Genomic DNA, 20,038 nt, shown 5'->3' with positions numbered 1-20,038 from the left:
GCTACTACTGGGGGGCTCAGGACTCCCCATTATAGGACACAAATCTATCTTCCAGGCCATATTCTGGATCCTTTTCTTGCCCCTATCCCTATATGCCAAGGTCTCATTAGCTTTCTGATAAATTTAGTCATGCTAAGGTGTTAATGACTAATACTGGCTACCAGAATCCTAGGAGAACTCAGTCATGGCAGGGAGTGTGACTAAGCTTCCCTCCAATGACTAGACTTCTCAGAACCCACCCTACCCCCATCTTGACATGCCATTCTGAAAACACCGTCCACTATAGCTTTAACCCAGAGGAGAGGGTCTAATGGTGGACATTTCAAACAAAGGAATAGGTAGATAGGGAGACATCTTTGGCATCTGTGTGATTTGTGCTAGGCAGATACCAAGCATATCCTTACACAGGAGAGAACTTGATTTTAAGCAATAGGGAGGTCTCCAGGCATCCTGATGCTTTGCCCATGTACAGGTGCATCATAGCTCTGAATGACTACCAAGCTCTCTTAGGTTTCCATGGAGCCAATGACCTAGTGTACTTTAAAAGCTCCAGCTCTCTGTGTAGAGCAATTCTAACTAATCACCAAGGGGTGAGTGGATGGGAAGAGCTACTCAACTAGACATTAGCTCTGAGCCCCCACCTACTGGTAAAGCCCTAAAATCTTTCTGAGCTAGCAGAATTCCAGTGCATGTGGGTTTGTTCTAACATCAATGGTTTGGATGCTATCTATAGAGATTACTTTTTATCTAGACTCAAGGAAAAAGCAAATAGTGTATGATAACGAGATCAAATACATAAGAGATCAAACATCTGAAAGTCTTTGAACTGCGACTTTTCCAGTAGTTCTAAGTAGTTCCCTAGGAGTTCTAGGAAATGTAGTTTGTTTACTTTTCACTCAATGCTTGGTTCAGGAAGCAAAGAGTCAGGAACCAAGAAAGAAATCTGGGCCTAGAACTCAAGGCACAGAAAGAAAGTGGACTGGAGACACGTGTGGCCCTGGGAAAAGATCAAAGCTTTCCTGGCAGGTGCTCTCCTAGGTGTGGTTCTTTTGTCCAGGTTGGGACCTCTAACTTTGTCTGACCACAGAGGGCCCATCATGGAATGGAGTGAGCAGTTCCAGCAGACAGCCCATCAAGGAACCACATCGCCATCTGAGGCCTCGAGTCCTCTCCTCAGCTTGGCCCTTTCACTCCCCACAACCTGCTCTGAGCAACAGGGAAGAGTAGGGGCAAATACAGTGAGAACAGTGTTGACTCCAGCTTCCGTAGCTTGGCAAGGTGCTTAACCCTCTGGCCCTCACTTTCTTTATCTGTGAAATGAGGCTAATGTTCACATTTCTACACATCTCAGGAATTGTGCTGAGGAAATCAATTTGTAAGTATTATTATCATTTGGCTTCTCTGGGCTTCAGTTTCCTGATCTGAAAAATTGGGATTATAATCATTGAATGACCTACTTTCTAGGACATTATGGAGAAATTATTTTGTGAGCTGTATGGAGGGGCAGAAGTAGGACTGCTATTGTGGTGTTTTCTTCATAATGTATTGTAGCCCTTATCTTGAACATACCCCTCCCCCAATGCCCTGAGGGCAGGAGCAGAGAAAGCAAAGCCAGAAGACCTTAGCTGGGATCCTGGCCCTGACATTGACTCACAGGGAGACTTCAGGTGACTTCTGCAGAACAAAAGTCACCAAGTTTGGAAAAAAAGAAATTCATTCTGTATTTGTGTGTTAGTTATCTGTCCTTCTGAGGGCTGGCAAGGTCCTTGGGCCTGGAGGGCCTGGGTCCCTGATCCCTACCAAACCTAAAACCTTTACACTGACTTTTGCTTCTCCGACCTGAACCTTTCAAGGGCAAACTTTAACCACTCTGAGCCTACAACCATAAAATCCCAGTATATTGGAGCTGGGAATATCAGACCTGGGAGGGGCCTTAGAACAGGGAATGTCAGGGCTGGGAAGGGCCTTAGAACAGAGGATGTAGAAACTGGAGGGGGCGTTGGAACATAAAAGGTCAGACCTTCTGACAGGGAATGTTAGATATGGGAGAGGCCTTATAATGGAGAATGTCAGTTTGAAGGGGCCTTAGAACAGGGAATTTCAGAGCTCAGATGGAGTCTAGAGACATCAATAATAATAAGTAAACCACATAGCACTTTAAGGTTTCTAAAGCGTGTCTTTACTATGTAACACCACCGAATGTCACTGTGGAATATTAATCCCTTAATAACCAACAGTCCTGTATGGTAATGGCTGTCCCTTTTCCCCATGATAGGCTTTTGGATGTTTGAAGCCAGCCCTAATACCTGCATCTTCTAAGATGAAATTGAAGAGAAATCAAGTTAAGTCTGACATGAGTTCATACAAGTGACAGAATGCCTCCAGATGTCAATTGGTTAGATGCCAAAAGATCTCCAAGCACATTATGATGTGGGTGATGGGGCAGCCAGAACAATGAGTTGAATCTGCCGGCATCCCCAGCCTCCCAGGCTCCCACCCGTGACTCTACTTACTCAGAACACCCACCTGTTGCCAGACCTTGTGGTATCCACGTCACAGTGCCTCTTGTGTCTGCTTCCTAAACCTTCTCTTCTCTGATGCTGTCACCATCCTGGTGTGCAGGACCTTATCACCTCCTGCTTGGAATCTTCTAACGGCTCCTAAATTCATCTCCTTGCCTCATTGCTACCAACTCCACAGCCATGAAAGTGATCTTCCGCTAGCCCAGGTCTTCTGACCAGGTCAACCCTGCCCAATGAACTCAAGTGGTTTCCCATTACCTCAGGATCAAATGTGAATTCCTGTTTGACACTGCTGTCTCTTTTGATCCTGGCCCTTTCCTATCTTTCCAGCCTTCTTACCCATTATTCTCTTGTTCATCCTCTGTGGTAGAGCCATATGACCCCTCCCCCCTTTTACACACACACATGTGTGTTCACATGTGTGCACATCCCCATCGTTCTTCCCTTTCACTACCCTGCCCCGCTTCCCTCACCCCCACCCCCTGCCCCATACCTGGTTATTCTCCCTCCTAACTTTTCCCTCCAGTTTTCCTGTCTTCTTTCAGATCTCAGGTCAAATCTCCTGCAAGAGGCCTTCCTGCCCTGCATGTGCCCCACCTATGAAGTTCACTTCCCTTTATTCCGTGTGCATGTGCACATATGTGTTCATGTTATGTTGTCTCCCCCAATGGAACGTGAAGTCCTCCAGGATGGGCTGTTTTCTCAGCACTCAGCACAGTGCCTGGCACATAGGAAGTACCTTATCACTGCTTGGTGACTGACTGACTGATGGGCTTTGTGTCATTACAATAGGTGTCCTCATTGCTGGGCATCCTCTCTCTCTTCACTTCTGCCTCTTGGAACCCCTGCTGTCCTTCAAGACTCAGCCCAAGCACCACCTCCTACAGGAAGCCTGCCCGGGTTTCTCAGTCTTGAATGTCATCCCTTCATCAATGACCTGAAGTTATTCTGTATACCATTGAAGGGGCACCTGTTGTCTCCCTCTTTAGAATGAAAGCTCCCTGAGGCCAGGGGCTATTGAGCTTTTGTCTTGGGATCCCCAGCACTGAATACAGTACCTGGCACATAGTAGGGACCTAGTCAATGTTTAGTGGTTGATTGATTGATTGAAGGAACCGGCTTAGTTTCTCTACCTCTATTGGGAAGCTGAGCTCTGAACTCCTTTCCCGTCTCCCAGCATGTCTGCCAATCGGATGCCCCATGTTCCCTTGGTCCATCACTTCTGCCTATATGTTTAGTATCTAAGGGCACAGCCCAGACCCCCCCCCTCCCCCCCAATCAGGTGTTGTTCATTGTTACCGATCGTGAGCGAGGACACCTCTCTCTCTCCATATAGACCTGCTGGGATTTGGCCAGGACCTATTCCTCTGGGGCCAGTGGGCATGGTGGCCTCCATACTGGCCCACAAAGCAGGGGCTTTTTCTTTCCTTTTAAACCTGGCAGCCTGGTCCTTGTTCATGCTCCTGGCTCCTCCTTCTCACCCCTCCTCCTGAAATCAAATACAACAGGGAGAATAATTTCCCTCTGCCAAAGTGGGGGGATGTGGGGGTCTCTCCAGTGTAGGAATAGGCTCAGCAGAGCCCCTGGGGTTCTCTTTTCCTTGAAGCAAAGACGGCTAATGTATGCGCTAGGCTCAGCATGCAATCTTTTAAACACCCATAACTGTGTTATTTAAAACCAATTTCATTTCTTTTTCAACCTAGTCATGGTGCTGGTCTTAATTCAAGAGACTTTAGGCGGGTGCGCGCGCGCACACACACACACACACACACACACATACACACACACTGCTTTGAAGTGGGGGGCAGGGGAGGAAACACAGACAGAGAGAGAGAGAGCAGCCAGAGCTGAAGTGATTCGGGCCATATCCAAGCATGAAATGCAGGTCTGTTCTGGGCAGGAAAGCACACTTTGCTCAGCTTAGCTTCGATCTGGCCTGGCTTCTGAGTGGCCTTTAAGGGCTGGAGCCGGGTGAGTGAGGTTCAAGGGGGCTTGCTGAGGATGTTGCATGGTGTTCCACTGAGTCAGGAAAACTCTAGCCCCATGACTTGGGCCTGCATCCCCCAACTTTTGTGAGGCCAGCTGGCTCCTGGGGCCCAGGAGATGCTCCAAAGGTGCAAGGATCTCAGTAGGGAGGCCACTCTGAGGGCCCCCCCCCCATTTAGGGCTGGGCACCTCATCTGAGGAAGGAGATTGCACACATGAGTGAGTCCACAGGAAGGAGCCCAGGATGGTATGGGGGCTGGAGATGATGCCCTGGGAGGTGCAACTAGACTGAGGGATGAGGTGGGTGTGCCTCAGGCAGGAAGAGGGATGGTGTTTGCTTTCTTGTTCCCAAAGGCCAGACCCAGGTATGCCAGGAGATGCTGTAGGAAGGCAAGTTTTGGTTCTATGTTGAGAAGTCCTCCCTAACTGTGGGTGGCTGGAGTGACCTCTGCAAGTTGGGGTTTCCCTTCCCCTTTTTCCCTTCCCCACCTCTGGCAATGGAGCTTTACACAGAGGGGGGCCCATCACTTAACCAAGAGAGCCTGGTGTGCTGGCTGGACGCTCTGTGGCCAAGACAGGGGACGAAGTACCACCAGCCATAGAGACAAGAGACCTGGGGGTGGGGTGGGGAGGGGGAGAGTCCTGGTTCTGCCCCTACATGAAATATGTCACCTCTGTTCAGTGTCTACATCTGGAAACTAAGGTGGATGGACAAGATGCTCTTTGAAGCCCTTTCCAGCCCTGATATCCCCTGTTCTAAGGCCCCTCCCCTTCTGACATTCCATGTTCTGTGTTCTAAGTCACTTCTAGTTCTGACATGCTAGTTCTTCTAAAGTCATGGGTCAGCCAAGGTCCAAGAAAGTGACATTTTGGACCCTGTGCAGAATTAGAGAGGCTCAGGGACTCCCCAGTTAGTGGTTCAGGAAACAGATAAAAATATCACCCAACAATAACACATCGTTAATTAATATGTGACTTCCATTAACTAGCTGGCTGTGTGGTCATCATGTTCTGCAAACACTGTGCTCTTCCCCCCCCCATTCATTTCCCCACCCACTCTGAAAAAGGAAGCCTGCCTAAAAGTGTAACAATGGGGTTGTGTGACAATGAGCCCCCCCAAGCCATTGTCTTTGGGATGCTATGTAGTTAACTAAACTCCTCCAGACAGAGTCTACAAAGGCTCCATTTGTCTCCCGAGGAAGGAGGGCAGGAGAATGAACGATTTTGTCAGGAAATTCTGAGCCTGGGCTCACTCACATTCCTCTCCTTGGGTGAGGGCTGTGTTTCCTCTGGAACATCGTCTGCTTTGAGTTCTCTCCATCACCTAAGGAGATCTGTTCAGCCTGTGTTAATGCCTCGCACAAAGCCTCCCTCTCTTTCTTTCCCCCTAAACCTCCTGAACCCAGACCCTCAAACCACAAGAACAGAAATCAGTGTAAGATTGCTCGGCTTTAGCAGAAGAGGCAGGCACTGGGTGCCCGAGGCCCTGGTTCTCACTTTTATTTACCAGCGTTGCCACCTTCAGTTTCAATCAGTTTTTATTAAGGGGCTCCTCTACTCTGTGACCAGGAGCTGTGCCAAGTGCTGCCACAAAAGGGAACCAGGACCTGCCCTTGAGGAGCTCATATCTGAATGGAGGAGATGATCAGTAGCTGTATAGCAATATAGAAACCACATTCAAAGCAGATAAAAAGTAAGCTTCATCATGGGGAGAGGTGCTAGCAGCTAGGAGAACCAGGAAAGATTTCCAGAAGAAGGTGGTGGTGGTGGTGGTGGTGGTGGTGGTGGTGGTGGTGGGGAGGAGCTGAATCTTCAAGGTAACTAGGGGAGGTAGAAGGGACTGTATGACTTTGGATTGGTCACTGCCCTCTCTTATCCTTAGCTTCCATCTCTGATAACAACAGACATCATTTGCCTCCCAAAGGTGTGGTGAGGATGAAATAATTAACTGCTATACAATGCCTAATGCCTGGTAACCCTGGAGGTCTAGGGAGAGGCCAGCTTTGAGTTTTAATAGTACGTGTTAATCAGCCCTGGTCCACTAGTGGCTGGCAGTGATGTGGTTACACTGGTGGGGGGAGTGTCCCCATCAAGGCAAATCCAATCTGACCATGACTTTGAACTATTTTCCCAAGTTGCTATGACCAAAGACATTTGCCTTGCAGTGGGGGCACTTTTTTGATGAACTTTGGAAGTATATGTGTGTGTGTGTGTGTGTGAGTGTGTGTGTGCGAACACGCGCGCTCAAGAGCACGTGGGTGTGTGGGTGTAAATTATCCTCAAACGACTGTCAGTGGCTCCCTGGCCCTCCAAGACTTCCATGGAAAGGAAACCACTTAGTCCTCTAGACCAGAGGAGTCAGAGTCACCATCTCCAGGGCTAAGAGCTTCCCTCCCCTGCTGCTCCTTGCCACCCTCTTGCGTCCATCTGGTTCAGGTCTGCTGCTCTTCCCTCTGCCCTCCGTTCCCCGTGTGCCCCTAGGCTTCTGACTGGTCTGTAACGTTTCCCTTCAGACTTGGGCTCTTTCCCCTCTTCCCATTTCCTGTACCCACATCAGCCTGCCGCACTCCAGAATGCAGGGCTCCCATTGCTAGGCAGAAGGCTTCCACCTCAGCCACCCAAGGGGAGAGCCCCTCAGGTCTCTGGCCTCTGGAGCATCTAGTCCAGCCCCTTTCTCCAATTTAGGGATCTAGAGTTTAATCCAAAAGCACCTTTCTGAAGGGTCTACTATACTGATTCCAATGCTGGGGATACTCAGACAGAGGGCAGAGTAGCACCTGCCCTCAAGGGCTTCCTTTCCATTGGATGATGTAAGACACAGGCAGGAAACACAGGTGAAAGAGCTGAGGAGGCCCAAAGAACCTCAGCCACCTGGAGAGGCAGGGGAGGCTTCCCTTGCAGGTGGCGCTGGATTCGGTCTTATGGGAGACTCCGTGTCCTACCCACCCCCAGCCGTGGCCCTCTGCCAAGGATTAGGCCTGAGCCCTCTCTTCTCTGGCTTCCATCGGGCACTTCATCAGCTGCCATTGGCTCCATGATCAATTCCAAGGTCTGGCTGTCTGTGCAGCCCCATCTCTCTGCTCTCATCATGGACTGCCTTTTGGACACAATGAACTGACCGTCCTGCAGACATCTCAAGCTCCGTGTGTTCAAAGCAGAGCTCATTGTCTTTTCCAAACTCTTCTTCCCAACCTCCTTCTTACTGTGGCAGGCACCACCACCCTCCCAGGCACCCAGGCTGGAAAGCTCAGGGTTATCCTTGGTGCTCCGCATAGCCAGTCTGTGTCAAATCTCGTTTCATTGTCTACACTAGGGCTTCTAAACTTTTTCCGCTGGCGACCCCTTTTCACCTTTTGGCAACCTTCATTGGCTTTTCCTTGCCTGAGGGCAAGCACAGTGCAAAGTGTGCAAGCTTTGCTTTCAGAACCCGGGCTGCAGTGAAGTTGCCTGATGCATCATGGGCAAGCGCTGCCAGAAACCCCTCGGATTCATTATGCAAGTTTGATTTTTAATTAATTTTTGGTTGTTACGTGTTCAGAAACCTTTTACTGCTGCCACATTTTTCTACATGTGACCCACAGTTTAAGAAGCGCTGGTCTACACCATCTCTCCCAAATGTTCCTTTCTCTCCTCCGACGCTGCCACCCACCGAGTTCAACTAGAGTCTCCTCTGGTGTAGACTTTGGCAGGATCCTTGAACTAGTCTCCAGGCCTCCAGGCCCTCCCCTGCTGAGCTGTGAAAGTGATTTTGCTAAACAGTAGGTCTAACCCAGACACTGTCCCTTCCTCAGTAAACTCCCGTGGTTCCCTCTTACCTCTAGGTCATGTGAAAATGTCTTGATTGGCCTGTTTAAGCTTTTCACAAAGCTTTTTTTTGGACTTTTAACACTTTACTCTCATATAAATGTCAGCTATTATCAAAAATGTTAGCACTAGATAGCTGTAACAACACTGCATAAATGCTGGTTATTCTTTAAATGTTTGGATAACTCTTCCAATGCAGTTGGTTTCCTTTGTAATCCTCTCTAGTCTATTTCATGCATTTGCAAACCCTTTGGGTGAGGGGGTCCTGGGGCTTCAGCAGACCGGCTGCCAAAGGGGATCACGTGGGCTGTGGGGAGGCTCCAGTCAGGTGAGGGATGCAAAGCCCTGGGACAGTCTTGAAGCACCAAGGAAGTTCCAGTGACTTTTGTTATTGTTCCTTATTTCCACCGTCCGGTTCCCAGGCCTCCGGTCTGGCGATGATGTTATTCCTCAAGACTTCTCTCCTTCTCCTGCTGAGCTTAGACAATGTTTATGGGCCAGTGTGTGAAGGGGTGTTTTACGGGGGCTGCTGTGTTTAACCAGGTTGGGGGGGGCAGTGTATGCACATATGCAAACACACACACTCTTTTAAATTTAAACTGCATGATTTGTACTTTCTCAAGTCTAGTCAAATCAACAGGGCAACCATCCAGACACTGGCCAATCCCGAGGTGTGAATGCTCCCCCTGGAAATTTAACCACTGGCTCCAGGCATGAGTCGGTCCACGAAAGACACAAGGTCAAGAAGCCCTCATCTAGTCTCAATTCCTCATTTCACAGAAGGGGAAACTGAGCTCTAGAGCGTGGATGGAGGAGAAAGGTCCAACCCCAGAGTCCAGGGGCTGGTTCCTGGCTCCCAGGTCAGTGTCCCTGCCAGTGTACTCAGCCATCTTTACTTGCCACTGAGAAACCCCTGAGTAGGCTTGGTGGTTTCCAGGCCAGTTTGGTGGAACAGAGCATTGGCAAATCTCAGAGGTGGCTGTGGCTGTAGAGACGCCCATCTTGTCTCAATGACTTACCATGGATCTCCCCCTTGTGAGCATCTACAAGAGCCTTCTGTGGCCTCTTCTCTTGGGGCTTCTTGGGGGAAGAGTCATCGTCTGGGGAAGACAGAGGTTGGACCCAGGGCCCTAGCCAGCATCCCACAGCTAAACCTGGCCTGCGGTGGCTCTCAGTTGGTCAGCACTGGCTTCTCTCTCCGACATCACTGGTCCTTTCTCTCTTTTGACTCTTCTTCCCTCATGTCCTGCTTCTTCTCTCCCGCAGTCCTGGCAGTGCCCTCCCACTCTGCAATGGCTCTTTTCCACTCTCTCTGCTCTGTTCCCATGCTACCATCTACCCTGCTCTTTCTCCCCAGGCCCCTTCAAAGAGTCCTTGTCTGGCGCGGCCCTGATGACCATTCTGGTCACTCCCCTCTACATATTCTCCAGCTTCTTCTGGTGCGTTCTAAGATGTGGTGCCCAGAGCCAAATAGAATATTCCAGCATGGTCTGACCAGGAGGAGGAGTCAGGAAGAGCTGAGTTCAAGTCTGGCCTTAGACACTTACTAGCTATGTGACCCTGGGCAAGTCATGTAACCTGTTTGCCCCAGTTTTCTCATCTACAAAATGAAGATAATAATAGTATCCCCCCCACCCCAATGAAATATAATTGTAAAGCACTTTGCACAGTGCCTGGCACATAGTAAGTGTGGTATAAATGTTAGCTATTATTACTGTTGAGTCTGGATTTGAACTCAGGTCTTCCCGACTCTAGACTCAACCCTACCCACTGTGCCACCTGGTTGCCATGAGGGAGGTCAAATGTAGAAGGACAAGTAACATTCCATTTCTTCCCGTCCCCCCATCCTGACATACTTTCCAGGCCATTTCACATCTTCTACCCATCTCTCCCAGAATGAAAGCACAGGGTTGTGGGGCAGAGAGGGCTCTGCCCTAGGACATGGCCCATGCTAAGCAATGACCTCCAAGAGCCAGCATGGCTTCATGCACCCACGTCTTCCTCACATTGTACCTTGAACAGTTCTTTTTGCTTCCCTTGCCCTTTCTGTGGAAGCCCCTCAGGCTTTTGCACTATAAATAGGACCATAATGAGCAGTTTTCCTCTGGATGCTGAGGTCAAAGAACGTGAGAAAGGAAAATAAAGTCAGGCTCCTTGGGAGTCAAGTGTAGGCAAACCCCAATGCTCATTCAAAGGCCAGGACCTCATTGGGTGGCCCCCCTCCTGGGGGCCACAGTGCACCAGCCACCTCCAACCTATATGCTACAACATCTTTGTATACAAGCTGGGTGATGTGATGGTGTTGAGGTAGGTTCAGAACTAGTTGAGGGATTCAAAGATTAGTGACTGATTTACCTGCAGATAGGTCTCTAGTGGATTGCCCCAGGGCTCTGTCTTTGGTTGGGTATAATTTTACATTATTCTCAATGACTTGAATTGGGTGCCACATTTTAGGAATAACATGGATGGGCTAGAGAGCATTGAGAAGAGGGATACCAGGAGGTCGAGGATGCCCGGAGACTCTGTCATGCATGTGTTGGTTGAGGAAGCTGGTCACATTTAGCCCAGAGAGGAAAGGGCTTGGCAGGGACTTGGTAACTTTCTTCCATATTTGAGGGGTTTGTTGTGTGGTCCAGGAATTGATCTTGTTCTGCTTGGGCCCTGAAGGAAGAGCTTGAGGTAGTAGGGAGACCCATTTCGCTTTGATGCATGAAAGGACTTCCTGGTAACTGGAATGATCCCCAAATGGACCATGTTCTCTGGGGGTGGGGTTCCCCTCACTAGAGGAAGGTCTTAACCTGAAGGTTGGATGTTAGAGGTTTTGTAGAAGAGCTTGCAGTAGAGGGATGGACCAGAGTGAATGTCCTCGGGTCCTTCCCATCCTTGAGATTCTGTGACCCTGGGATGCCCAGGGCCTTATTTTCCCCACTTTGACTCTCTGTTCCCTCTTACCATGCCCTCGTGCTACTGTCTCTCATATATCATTTCTAACATGGCAAACTCTCCTCACAGTGTTGCAATGGCTCTCTTTCTGCTCAATTCTTCTTTTCAAATTTTAATTCCATTTAAGCAGGAACTTGACAGACAGCAACAAAATGAGCATCTCCATGTCTACAAAGAGCAAGACAAGAGAACTGCATTTGAAACCATGAACCTCAGTTATGTGGAATTAAAAAAAAAAGTACATACTGCATTTCACATTTCTATCCCAACACAGCTGGATTGGCTAACTCCTTCTCAATGTCATTTTCTCTGCTTGATGGATTTGGCAGGTGTTTCTTTCATTTGTGGTCTTTCTTTTTTTATTTTTATTACTCTATCATCACCCCATAACTTTCCTGCCTCAAACAAACAAAATGTTAATTTGAAGTTTGTAAAAAATGCCCTTCCTAGTACAAAAAAATATAGTTCAGCAAGACAGATCTCCACTCTGGCCATGGTAGAACTTGCTGGGCTGTTCTGGTCTCTGCCTGTCACCTTTCTGTCTACGGGCAGAAGGGATGATCTACTCCCAGGCTTCTGAGTCATGAGCATTCATTACATCAGTCCGAATTCAAGAGCAGTTCCAAGTTGTTTGCCTTTATAGCACTGCAGTTTTCATTTAATTTGTTTTCCTGCTTCCACAGACTTTAATCTGTATCAGTTTATACAAGTTTTCTTAAGTTTCTATGAATTCACCTTTTTGCTATTTCTTACAGCGCAGTAACATTCCATTCCTTTCATGTACCGTGATTTGCTCAGCTATTTCTTAGTTGATGGACACATGCTTTGTTTCCAGGTCTTTGCTACAATAAAAGGAGGTTCTATAAATTTTTTTTGTAGATGTGGGTCTTTCCCATTTTTGATCTCTCTGGGATGTAAAGTTTAGTAGTAGTAAAATGGGGTCAAAGGGTAGGAATAGTTTATTGACTTTTGTGGGTAGAGCCCCACCTCCACCGACAGTGCATTTGTGTCCTCAACCTCTCACTGCCCTTCCATTAATGGCATTTTCCTTTTGTTGGGCATTTTGGTATCTTTGCCAGTCTGATGGGTGTAAAGTGGAACTTCAGAGTTTTAAAAATTTATTTTTATTTTATTGTTAGTGATTAATTTTACATGGTTGATGATAGCTTAAATTTCTTCTTTTGAGAATTGTTTGTTCATATCATTTGGTCTTTTATCTATTGAGGAATAGCTCCTGGTCTTACATGTTTGAATCAGTTCCCAATATATCTTGGATATTAAGCATTTATCAGTGAATTTTTCCCTGTCAACTTTTTGTTCTTCTTTTAACTGTATTGATTTTGTTTGTGCGGAAACTTTTTAGTTCTATGTAATCAAAATTGTCCATTTTGAATCTGTGATTCTATCTTTTGCTCGGTAAAGAGCTCTTGCCCTCTCTGTAACTGTGAAAGGCATCTCCTTACCTGCTCCTCACGTGTTTCTAGGGAGGCACCATGGCTACTTGGAGCTTGTATGGTGTGAGATGTGGGTCTAAATCCAATTCCTCCCAGACTCTGCACTTTTCCCAGTTTTTACTGAAGAATGACTCCTTATCCCCCTAAGTGGGATCTTTGCTATTTCCTGATTCTAATATTGTATGAGTCTAAAATGCTAAGATATTCTGGCTCTATGATTCAATGATTTCATACTAAGATTCCATGATCCAAGATTTCCATGTTTAAGATCCTGGGATGTTAAGATTCTTCCCAGAAGACATGCTCCCTGCCCTTGAGGAACTTTCATTCTAATTATGAGGAAAATACATTCACACAAATAACTAAACTTTCTTTGAGGTGATATCAGGGGGAATGACCTGCATTTCCTTCGTGTCATCCTTTCATGTCTCCCTCAAACACAAAGCTCTTGGCTTGCTGGATCATTCTGCAGACACTGGGGTGAGGGTGGGGAGCATTTCAGAGATGTGAAAACACAGCTCTTGCCTAGGAAGCTTCTGTGACTCCCCATTGCCCATAGGATGGTGAGTGGACAAGCTTCAGTGTCAGACATTGAAGGCCCCGACAATCTGTATCACAGTCCAGGCTTGGTACGCTTCACTTCTCATCAAGCATTCCACATTTCAACCCAGCTGACTTCCCTGCCATTCCCTGTGTGTCTACTGCCTCTATGCCTATGAGCAGGCTGCCTGCCATGCTAGTGATGCACACTCCTCACCCCTGACTCTCGGAGTTCCTAGGTCCCTTCAAGGCTCCACTTCAGTGCCCTCTCCTGGAAGCCTTTCCCAATCCTCAGAGCATTAGAATTCTTTTCCCCAGCTATGTTTGTTTATCTAGAGAGAGGGATGAGGAGTAGGTTTATGCCTTCATTGAAATGGAGGCCTCCCAGGTGAGGAAGCTTCTTCTACTTATGCATAAGGACACCTCCTCCATAACTTGTACAGTCCTAGAAAGTCACTGAGGGATTAAGTGACTTGTCTGGGGTCACACAGCTAGGATGTGTCAAAGGCTAGACTTTTTATAAGATTTGAGTTCCAAATTTTTTCTCCCTCTCTCCCTTCCCTCCTCCCTCCCCAACATGGCAAGCAATCTGATATAGATTATACATGTGCAGTCATGGAAACATTTCCACATTAGTCATGTTGTAAAAGAAGAATCAGAACAAAAGGGAAAAGCTATGAGAAAGAAAGAAAAAAAAACCCAAAAAACCCAAAGTGAAAATAGTATGCTTCAATCTGCATTCAGACTCTACAATTCTTTCTCTGAATGTAGATAGCATTTTCTGTCATGAGTCTTTTGGAATTGCCTTGGATCATTGTAATGCTGAAAAGAGCTAAGTCTATCAAAGTTGGTCATCGTACAACGTGGCTGCTACTGTGTACAATATTCTCCTGATTCTGCTCAGTTCACTCAGCATCAGTTCATGTAAGTCTTTCCAAGTTTTTCTGAAGTCTGCCTGCTCATTTCTTATAGAGGTTAGAATTTCTCAGATTTTTCTGGCTCGGTGGACACCATCCACTGAGCAACACTTCTTTTTACATTGTAGTTATGTTGTATCTACCTACCTATCTACCTTGTGCTTGTCTGTTTGATTGTAAGCTCCTTAAGGACAGGCACTTCTTCATTTCTGTCTGTATCCCTAGCCCTGAACTCAAGACTTGGCCCATGGCAGATGTGTAATAAGTGCACATTGGATTGAATTGGGGAAGAGAAGATTGGGCTGGGGTGGGTGGCGGTGGGGAATCACCTTGGATCTATGTTCAATTATTGAAAAGCTGTTTGAGGAAAGAGGGACGATACTTGCTCTCCCTGGGAATTAGAGAGAGGCAGGTCCTGGATCAGTAGAAAGAACAGCTTCCAGCAATAGGATCTGGCCCCCAGTGACAGGGGCTGCCTGGGGGAGCTGGCCTTGTTTTACCACAACTGGGAGGTATTAAAGCAGAGCCTGAATGAGCAGCTCTCATGGGCCATATGGAGGGGACACCTGTTCAGGCCCTCCTGAATGCCCCGGCACTTCTGGGATTCTGAAGAATGGGGGTTCTGGTTATTAGGAGTCCAGGTCTCGGAGCACCAGAAGATTTGTTCTCCCTGGTGGGTTACACAGAGCACATGCTAATTTCCCCAGCCTGGCTCCAGTGCATCATGGGAAGTTTAGGAAGCCATGTAGGATTTAGGGATGAGTCCTCTGTGGTCATGAATAGGCTTCTCATTGGCTCTAGAAATGGAGTAATGGGTGACTTGGGTTGCTGAGTTTGAACAGAGTCCCATACAGAGGGGATGGCCCGCCAGCCTCTTAGTCTCATTCATCTTCTTGGAAGTGATCATGGCAAAAACTGATGTGAGTTTCCAGGAATGGGGAGGGAAGTTGCTGCATCTCCCACTTGTTTGCCATATGCCCATGAACATACAGCACCTCTGTCTCTCTTCTGCTTGTCCATCCCTGATCTCTTAGGTGATTGTGAATCCAGAGATGGAATCACACAGATGCTAACCTTGTTGTGGAGAGATCCATCAGAATCATCAGACATGCTCCCAGCAACCAGAGCTAGTAACAGAGTCCACTGGAGGTGGCGGCAGTGGCCACTGGGGTGGCAGCAGCCAGCAACCGAAAAAATTACCTAAGGCCAGAAGCAGTTTCAGGGAATGTGAAGGGCTGGCCATGGGTTCTAGAAAACCACTGGCATTTGGAGCCCAGTAGACAAGCTACACCCAAGGGGAATTTCAGGAGGGTCCACAAAGGAAAAAAAGAACTCCCAGGGCCAGGAATCCTGAGGTCTCCCTACATCTGTGCCTCCCTTTGTACCTGTTTAAATCTACTCTTCCTAGAGACCTTGTAGGCAAGGGTAGAGTGTGCTCTAGTTTGGCGAGGAATGCCTTCGTAACAACTATTCTTGCTATACTTTCATAAGAAATACTTTTGTAAAAATATACTGGAGTCCAATAATATTGATGGATAATAGGGAGCACACCAGAGGGTGCTTCAGAGCTCCAGTGCTAGAAGCCAGAACTCCTCAGGATGGAGGGGTGTAGTAGTCAGTTGCCCTCTGGGGAGCCCAATCTGTGGTTGTGAGTGATCAGTGGGGGCAAAGAGGGGGGTTACACTAGAATCCCCAGGAGTGGGGAGAGCACAGCATCACGCCATATGGAAATTTGTCAAAGTGACTTGGGATGTGGAGACTTAGATGGGACGTGATCCCTGTCTTTAAGTATCAAAAAGCCTCACATGTGGAAGAGAGATTAGGTTGTTTTTTTTTTGTTTTGTTTTGTTTTTTTGGCTTAGCCAGAGTAAGGAGGGAAGAAGTTACAGGGAGAAAGATATAAGTTAGCTACAATAAAAAAAACAAACAATTAGATCCATCTAAAAGTGTCTGTGTGTGAGGGAAGAAGTAAAAGGTGCCTGGGAAAGGAGTGAGTCAAAGTCACTGTCCCTTTGGCCCCATGTACCCCAGTTCTCACTTTCCCTGCCTTTTGTCCTCTTTGTTTAGTTTTCTGTCCTCATCCCAGGGGAGAGGGAGGGAGAGGAGAAAGGCAGAAGAAAGGGGAGGGGAGGGTGGGTAGAGAGGAATGGGCAGTCTGGGGGAAGTGAGTTTCTTTTTCCTTTTCTTACCTCTGCACCTGGATAGCAAACTTGTTTCTTCACCTTTCTGTCCATAAATCAAGGGACAGTGGGAGGCCATGATGCTAGCCATTCTGGGGGCTATGGCACCTCTTGTCTCTACGTGGCTGGATAGGAGACGTGGAGGTGGTGGCAATGGTGTGTCAGAGTGGAGTGTGAGGAATCATCTGTATTTGGACACTGTTGTGATTCTGGGTCTGACTGTGTGCTCTGTGTGCACATTGTAGGCCTTCAGGTGCTTTGCCCTCTCCCAGTTCACTTCTGACTTCTCTAGGCTGGTTCCTGCTGTTTGGCCAGAAGCTACTGGGACTGTATTCTTGGGCTCTATCACAGCTGCCTCCAGCAGAGAGGCCAAGGGATAGACTAGTGTCTGTCACCCTCCCTGCCTCAACTCCTTGCTCTCAACCCCTCCCACTTCTCTTCCCTCTGCCATCTCTCTTTAGTGACTGACAGTCTGTAGCAGCCTGGACAGTTCCTCAGTTTGTACAGTAGCAGAATGAACAGAGTGATGCCTGTGCCTCAGAACTTCTGGCATTGTTGGGATGTCAGCTTTGGGATGCTTGAAATGACTCTGGCTCAGATGGGAAGAGAACCCACATTCTCCTGCCTCCCAAGCCAGGACTCTCTCATTACAGTGTTGAACCAAGATTGCGGGAGATGCAAGGTTGAGCTAAGACGCAGCATTCCCTGCTTGTCCCAGCTACAGAATGGACAGAACTTGAGATCTGGAAGGAGAGGTTCTGAGTTCCTGTCCTGGATTCACTTCCCAACTGTTTGACCTGGCCAAGGCTCTTAACCTGTCTGGGCCTCAGTCTCCTCATCTGTAAAATGGGGATGCTGATATTATGTAACCCCACAAGGTTGTTTGGAGGGAAAACTTTTGGTGAAGTGTGTCATAGAAATGTAGGATGTACTCAGCATGCACTTTATAGAGATGGTCATATGCTAACACATAGTGAGGAAGCTGGAGGTCAAGTCCCAGCTTGCTAGTCACTCTGTTATCTTGTCCAAGTTCCCTTCTCTGTCCCAAACACTACTACCCCCTTTATGCAGAATGAAAAACTCTCATGATAGAAAGATCTCTCAGGAGAAACTAACACTTCCTGTGGGGGTAGGGTGGGTGGGGTGCAGCCGTGGTGGATGCTTCAGAAATTCTTAACGGTGGAGATTTGGGAGCCTTGGTGATTGGAGAGAGGGTCTTCAATATGGAAGACCGTGCTGTGTATACCTTGAGGTGTGGTTTCCTTGATTCCATGGGCTGCTGTGACCCAAGATGCTATTCCCAAGTGGTCAGCCTGCAGGCGACATGGCCCTCCAGAGATGGAGGGTTGGTCCTGCTCAGAAAGCAATCTTGGTCTATTGTCAGAATGAGTTGCAAGTCTCTCCTCTACCCCAAGCTCTGACCTGTACTTATCAAGACCCTTTTCATGGGACTTTCTGACTCTCCCCATCCACCCTTCTCAGAGTTCCAGGTCACCAGGGGATGAGTGTCTGTGGGGCCTTCTGTCTTTGTCATCACCTTCTGCTAGAGGGACCATTTTGGTCAATGGGCATGGCACCAAGCCCTCCCTGAGGGCCCTATGCTGAAAGAGGGGGCAGGCCTTCAGAGAATTGTCACTCTTGTCATGGATGGTGGGCACATCTCATTTGGGATGAATTTTACATCCATTATAACAGATGAACATCCCAACAACCCTTGGGAAGTAGATACAGCCAGTGCTAATAGCCCCATTTATAGAAGAGAAAACTGAAGGTTAGAGATATTAAGGGCCTTGCTCAAGGTGACATGATTAGTAGCTGCCAGAACTGGGATTCAAACCCAACTCTGATGATCACAGATTTAGAGCTGGAAGGAACCTTTGGAAGCCATAGGATCACAGAAACATTTCTAGAGCTGGAAGGACTTCAGAGATCATTTAGTAAACAGGAGGTTATTGGGATGTTCAGATGTTCATCTGTGACAATGGGTGTAAAATTCATTCAGGTAGTATCAGAGGTTGGATGTGAACTCAGTTCTCTGCCATCTCTGGCTCCTGACATATTCTTTCTCTCCTCTCTCTCTGTATCTCTCTGTGTGTCTCTGTCTCTGTCTCTTTGTCTCTCTCTCTCTGTCTTTGTCTGTGTCTCTGTCTTTCTCTCTGTCTGTCTGTCTCTCCTCCTTCCCCCTCCCCCACAGCAGAGAGGGATGAATCCAGCACATTCCACCCAAACTGCTTCCGTCCCGTGGATCCATGACCCCCCCTCCCCCCATATCTTAGCTCCAGATTCTCAATAAGGAGAAAGGAGGTTAAATAATTCAAGAATGCTAAACCATCCCTGTTGTACTGGAGGCTGCTCTCATTTCTTTTAATAAACAAAAATGCCTCCCTCGGTCCTAAACATAGCACAGAGTGTAGACTCACTCCTGTTCAGCTTGGATAGGAAAGAAAATAACCCAACCCATGGCATTCCCCTTTAGAAAAGAACCCTGACATTTTGGCATGTGTAATTTTACTTCTCCAGGAAAAAAGGAAACTTTCAGGGACCCTCTTGAGAAGCTTAGGTACAAGATCCTTGAACTGTAAATGAACAGGTATGAAGGTTCTAGTCCTGGATCAGTCCTAGGCTCCCTCCCTCTTGAAGCCTCTTTCTTCATCTGTAAAATGAAGATGTTGAACCTGATCTTGAGTGTCACTCCCAGTTCTGACATTCTCTGTTTTCATAGAGTCAGAATGTGTAAGTTGGAAAGTGCCTCATTGGTACCTACTCCGGTTCGTACCACGCACGGAGCTGTCCAGACTCTGCTTGGGCCTCCAAGGAAGCTCTCAGAACAGCTCTTTGTAATAGCTCTCATTGTTAAGGTGCTTTCCCTGATATCAAACCTGAATTTGCCTCTTTGTGACTCCTCTCCCTGCCCTCCTTGCCACCTCCTGATTCTGTCCTCTGGGGACAAAGTGAGTCTAGTCGCTTCTCCACACAACAGCTCTCCTGCAGCGCCCTCCCTGCCTCCCAAGCGTTTTTCCCCTCAAGATAAAGATTCTTAGTTCCTGCGTTTAGAGCCTCATTTAGCATGGAGGCAGCTAGGTGGCCCAGTTGACAGAGCACTCAACCCTTTACTAGCTGTGTGATCCTGGCCAAATCTCTTAACCTCTCTTTGCCTCAGTTTCCTCATCTGTAAAATAGGGGTAATAATAGTACTTGTCTCACACAGTTGCTGTGAGGATCAAATGAGATAATATTTGTAAAGTGCTTATTACAGTGCACATAGTAGGTGCCATGCAATGTTTATTCTTTCCTCCCTTCCTCTGGACTCCAACCTTTTCACTATCCTAGCTCTGGACCCCTCTCCTTCTAATCAAGGTGCTTCTTTAACTGTGGTGCCTAGGACTGCACAAAGAGTTCCAGATGGGGGAAGAGAACTGGGGGGGGGGGGCGCTATTCTCATCACCTCTCTGCTCCTAGAAGCTGTGCTCAGACTCTCTGTAGCCAAGAATCCCACTGGCCTTTTCACCTCCTTCATCTTACCCCTGACTCACGTTATCCTGAAAGTTCCCTGAAATTGCCACATCCCATCAGAACAGCTGCTGTCTAGCCCCACGGCCCCCATCGCTTTATACCTGAGAAGTTGACTTTTTGTACCCAAGGGTAAGAATTTACATTGATCCCTTTCCCTAAAGAGCATTCCAGCTTCTGCT

This window comes from Vombatus ursinus, unplaced genomic scaffold (genome assembly GCF_900497805.2).
Source record: "Vombatus ursinus unplaced genomic scaffold, bare-nosed wombat genome assembly UNPS02010394.1, whole genome shotgun sequence".
Classification (NCBI taxonomy): Eukaryota; Metazoa; Chordata; class Mammalia; order Diprotodontia; family Vombatidae; genus Vombatus; species Vombatus ursinus.
The sequence above is the reverse complement of the archived record's forward strand: the minus strand, read 5'-3'. Positions refer to the sequence as shown.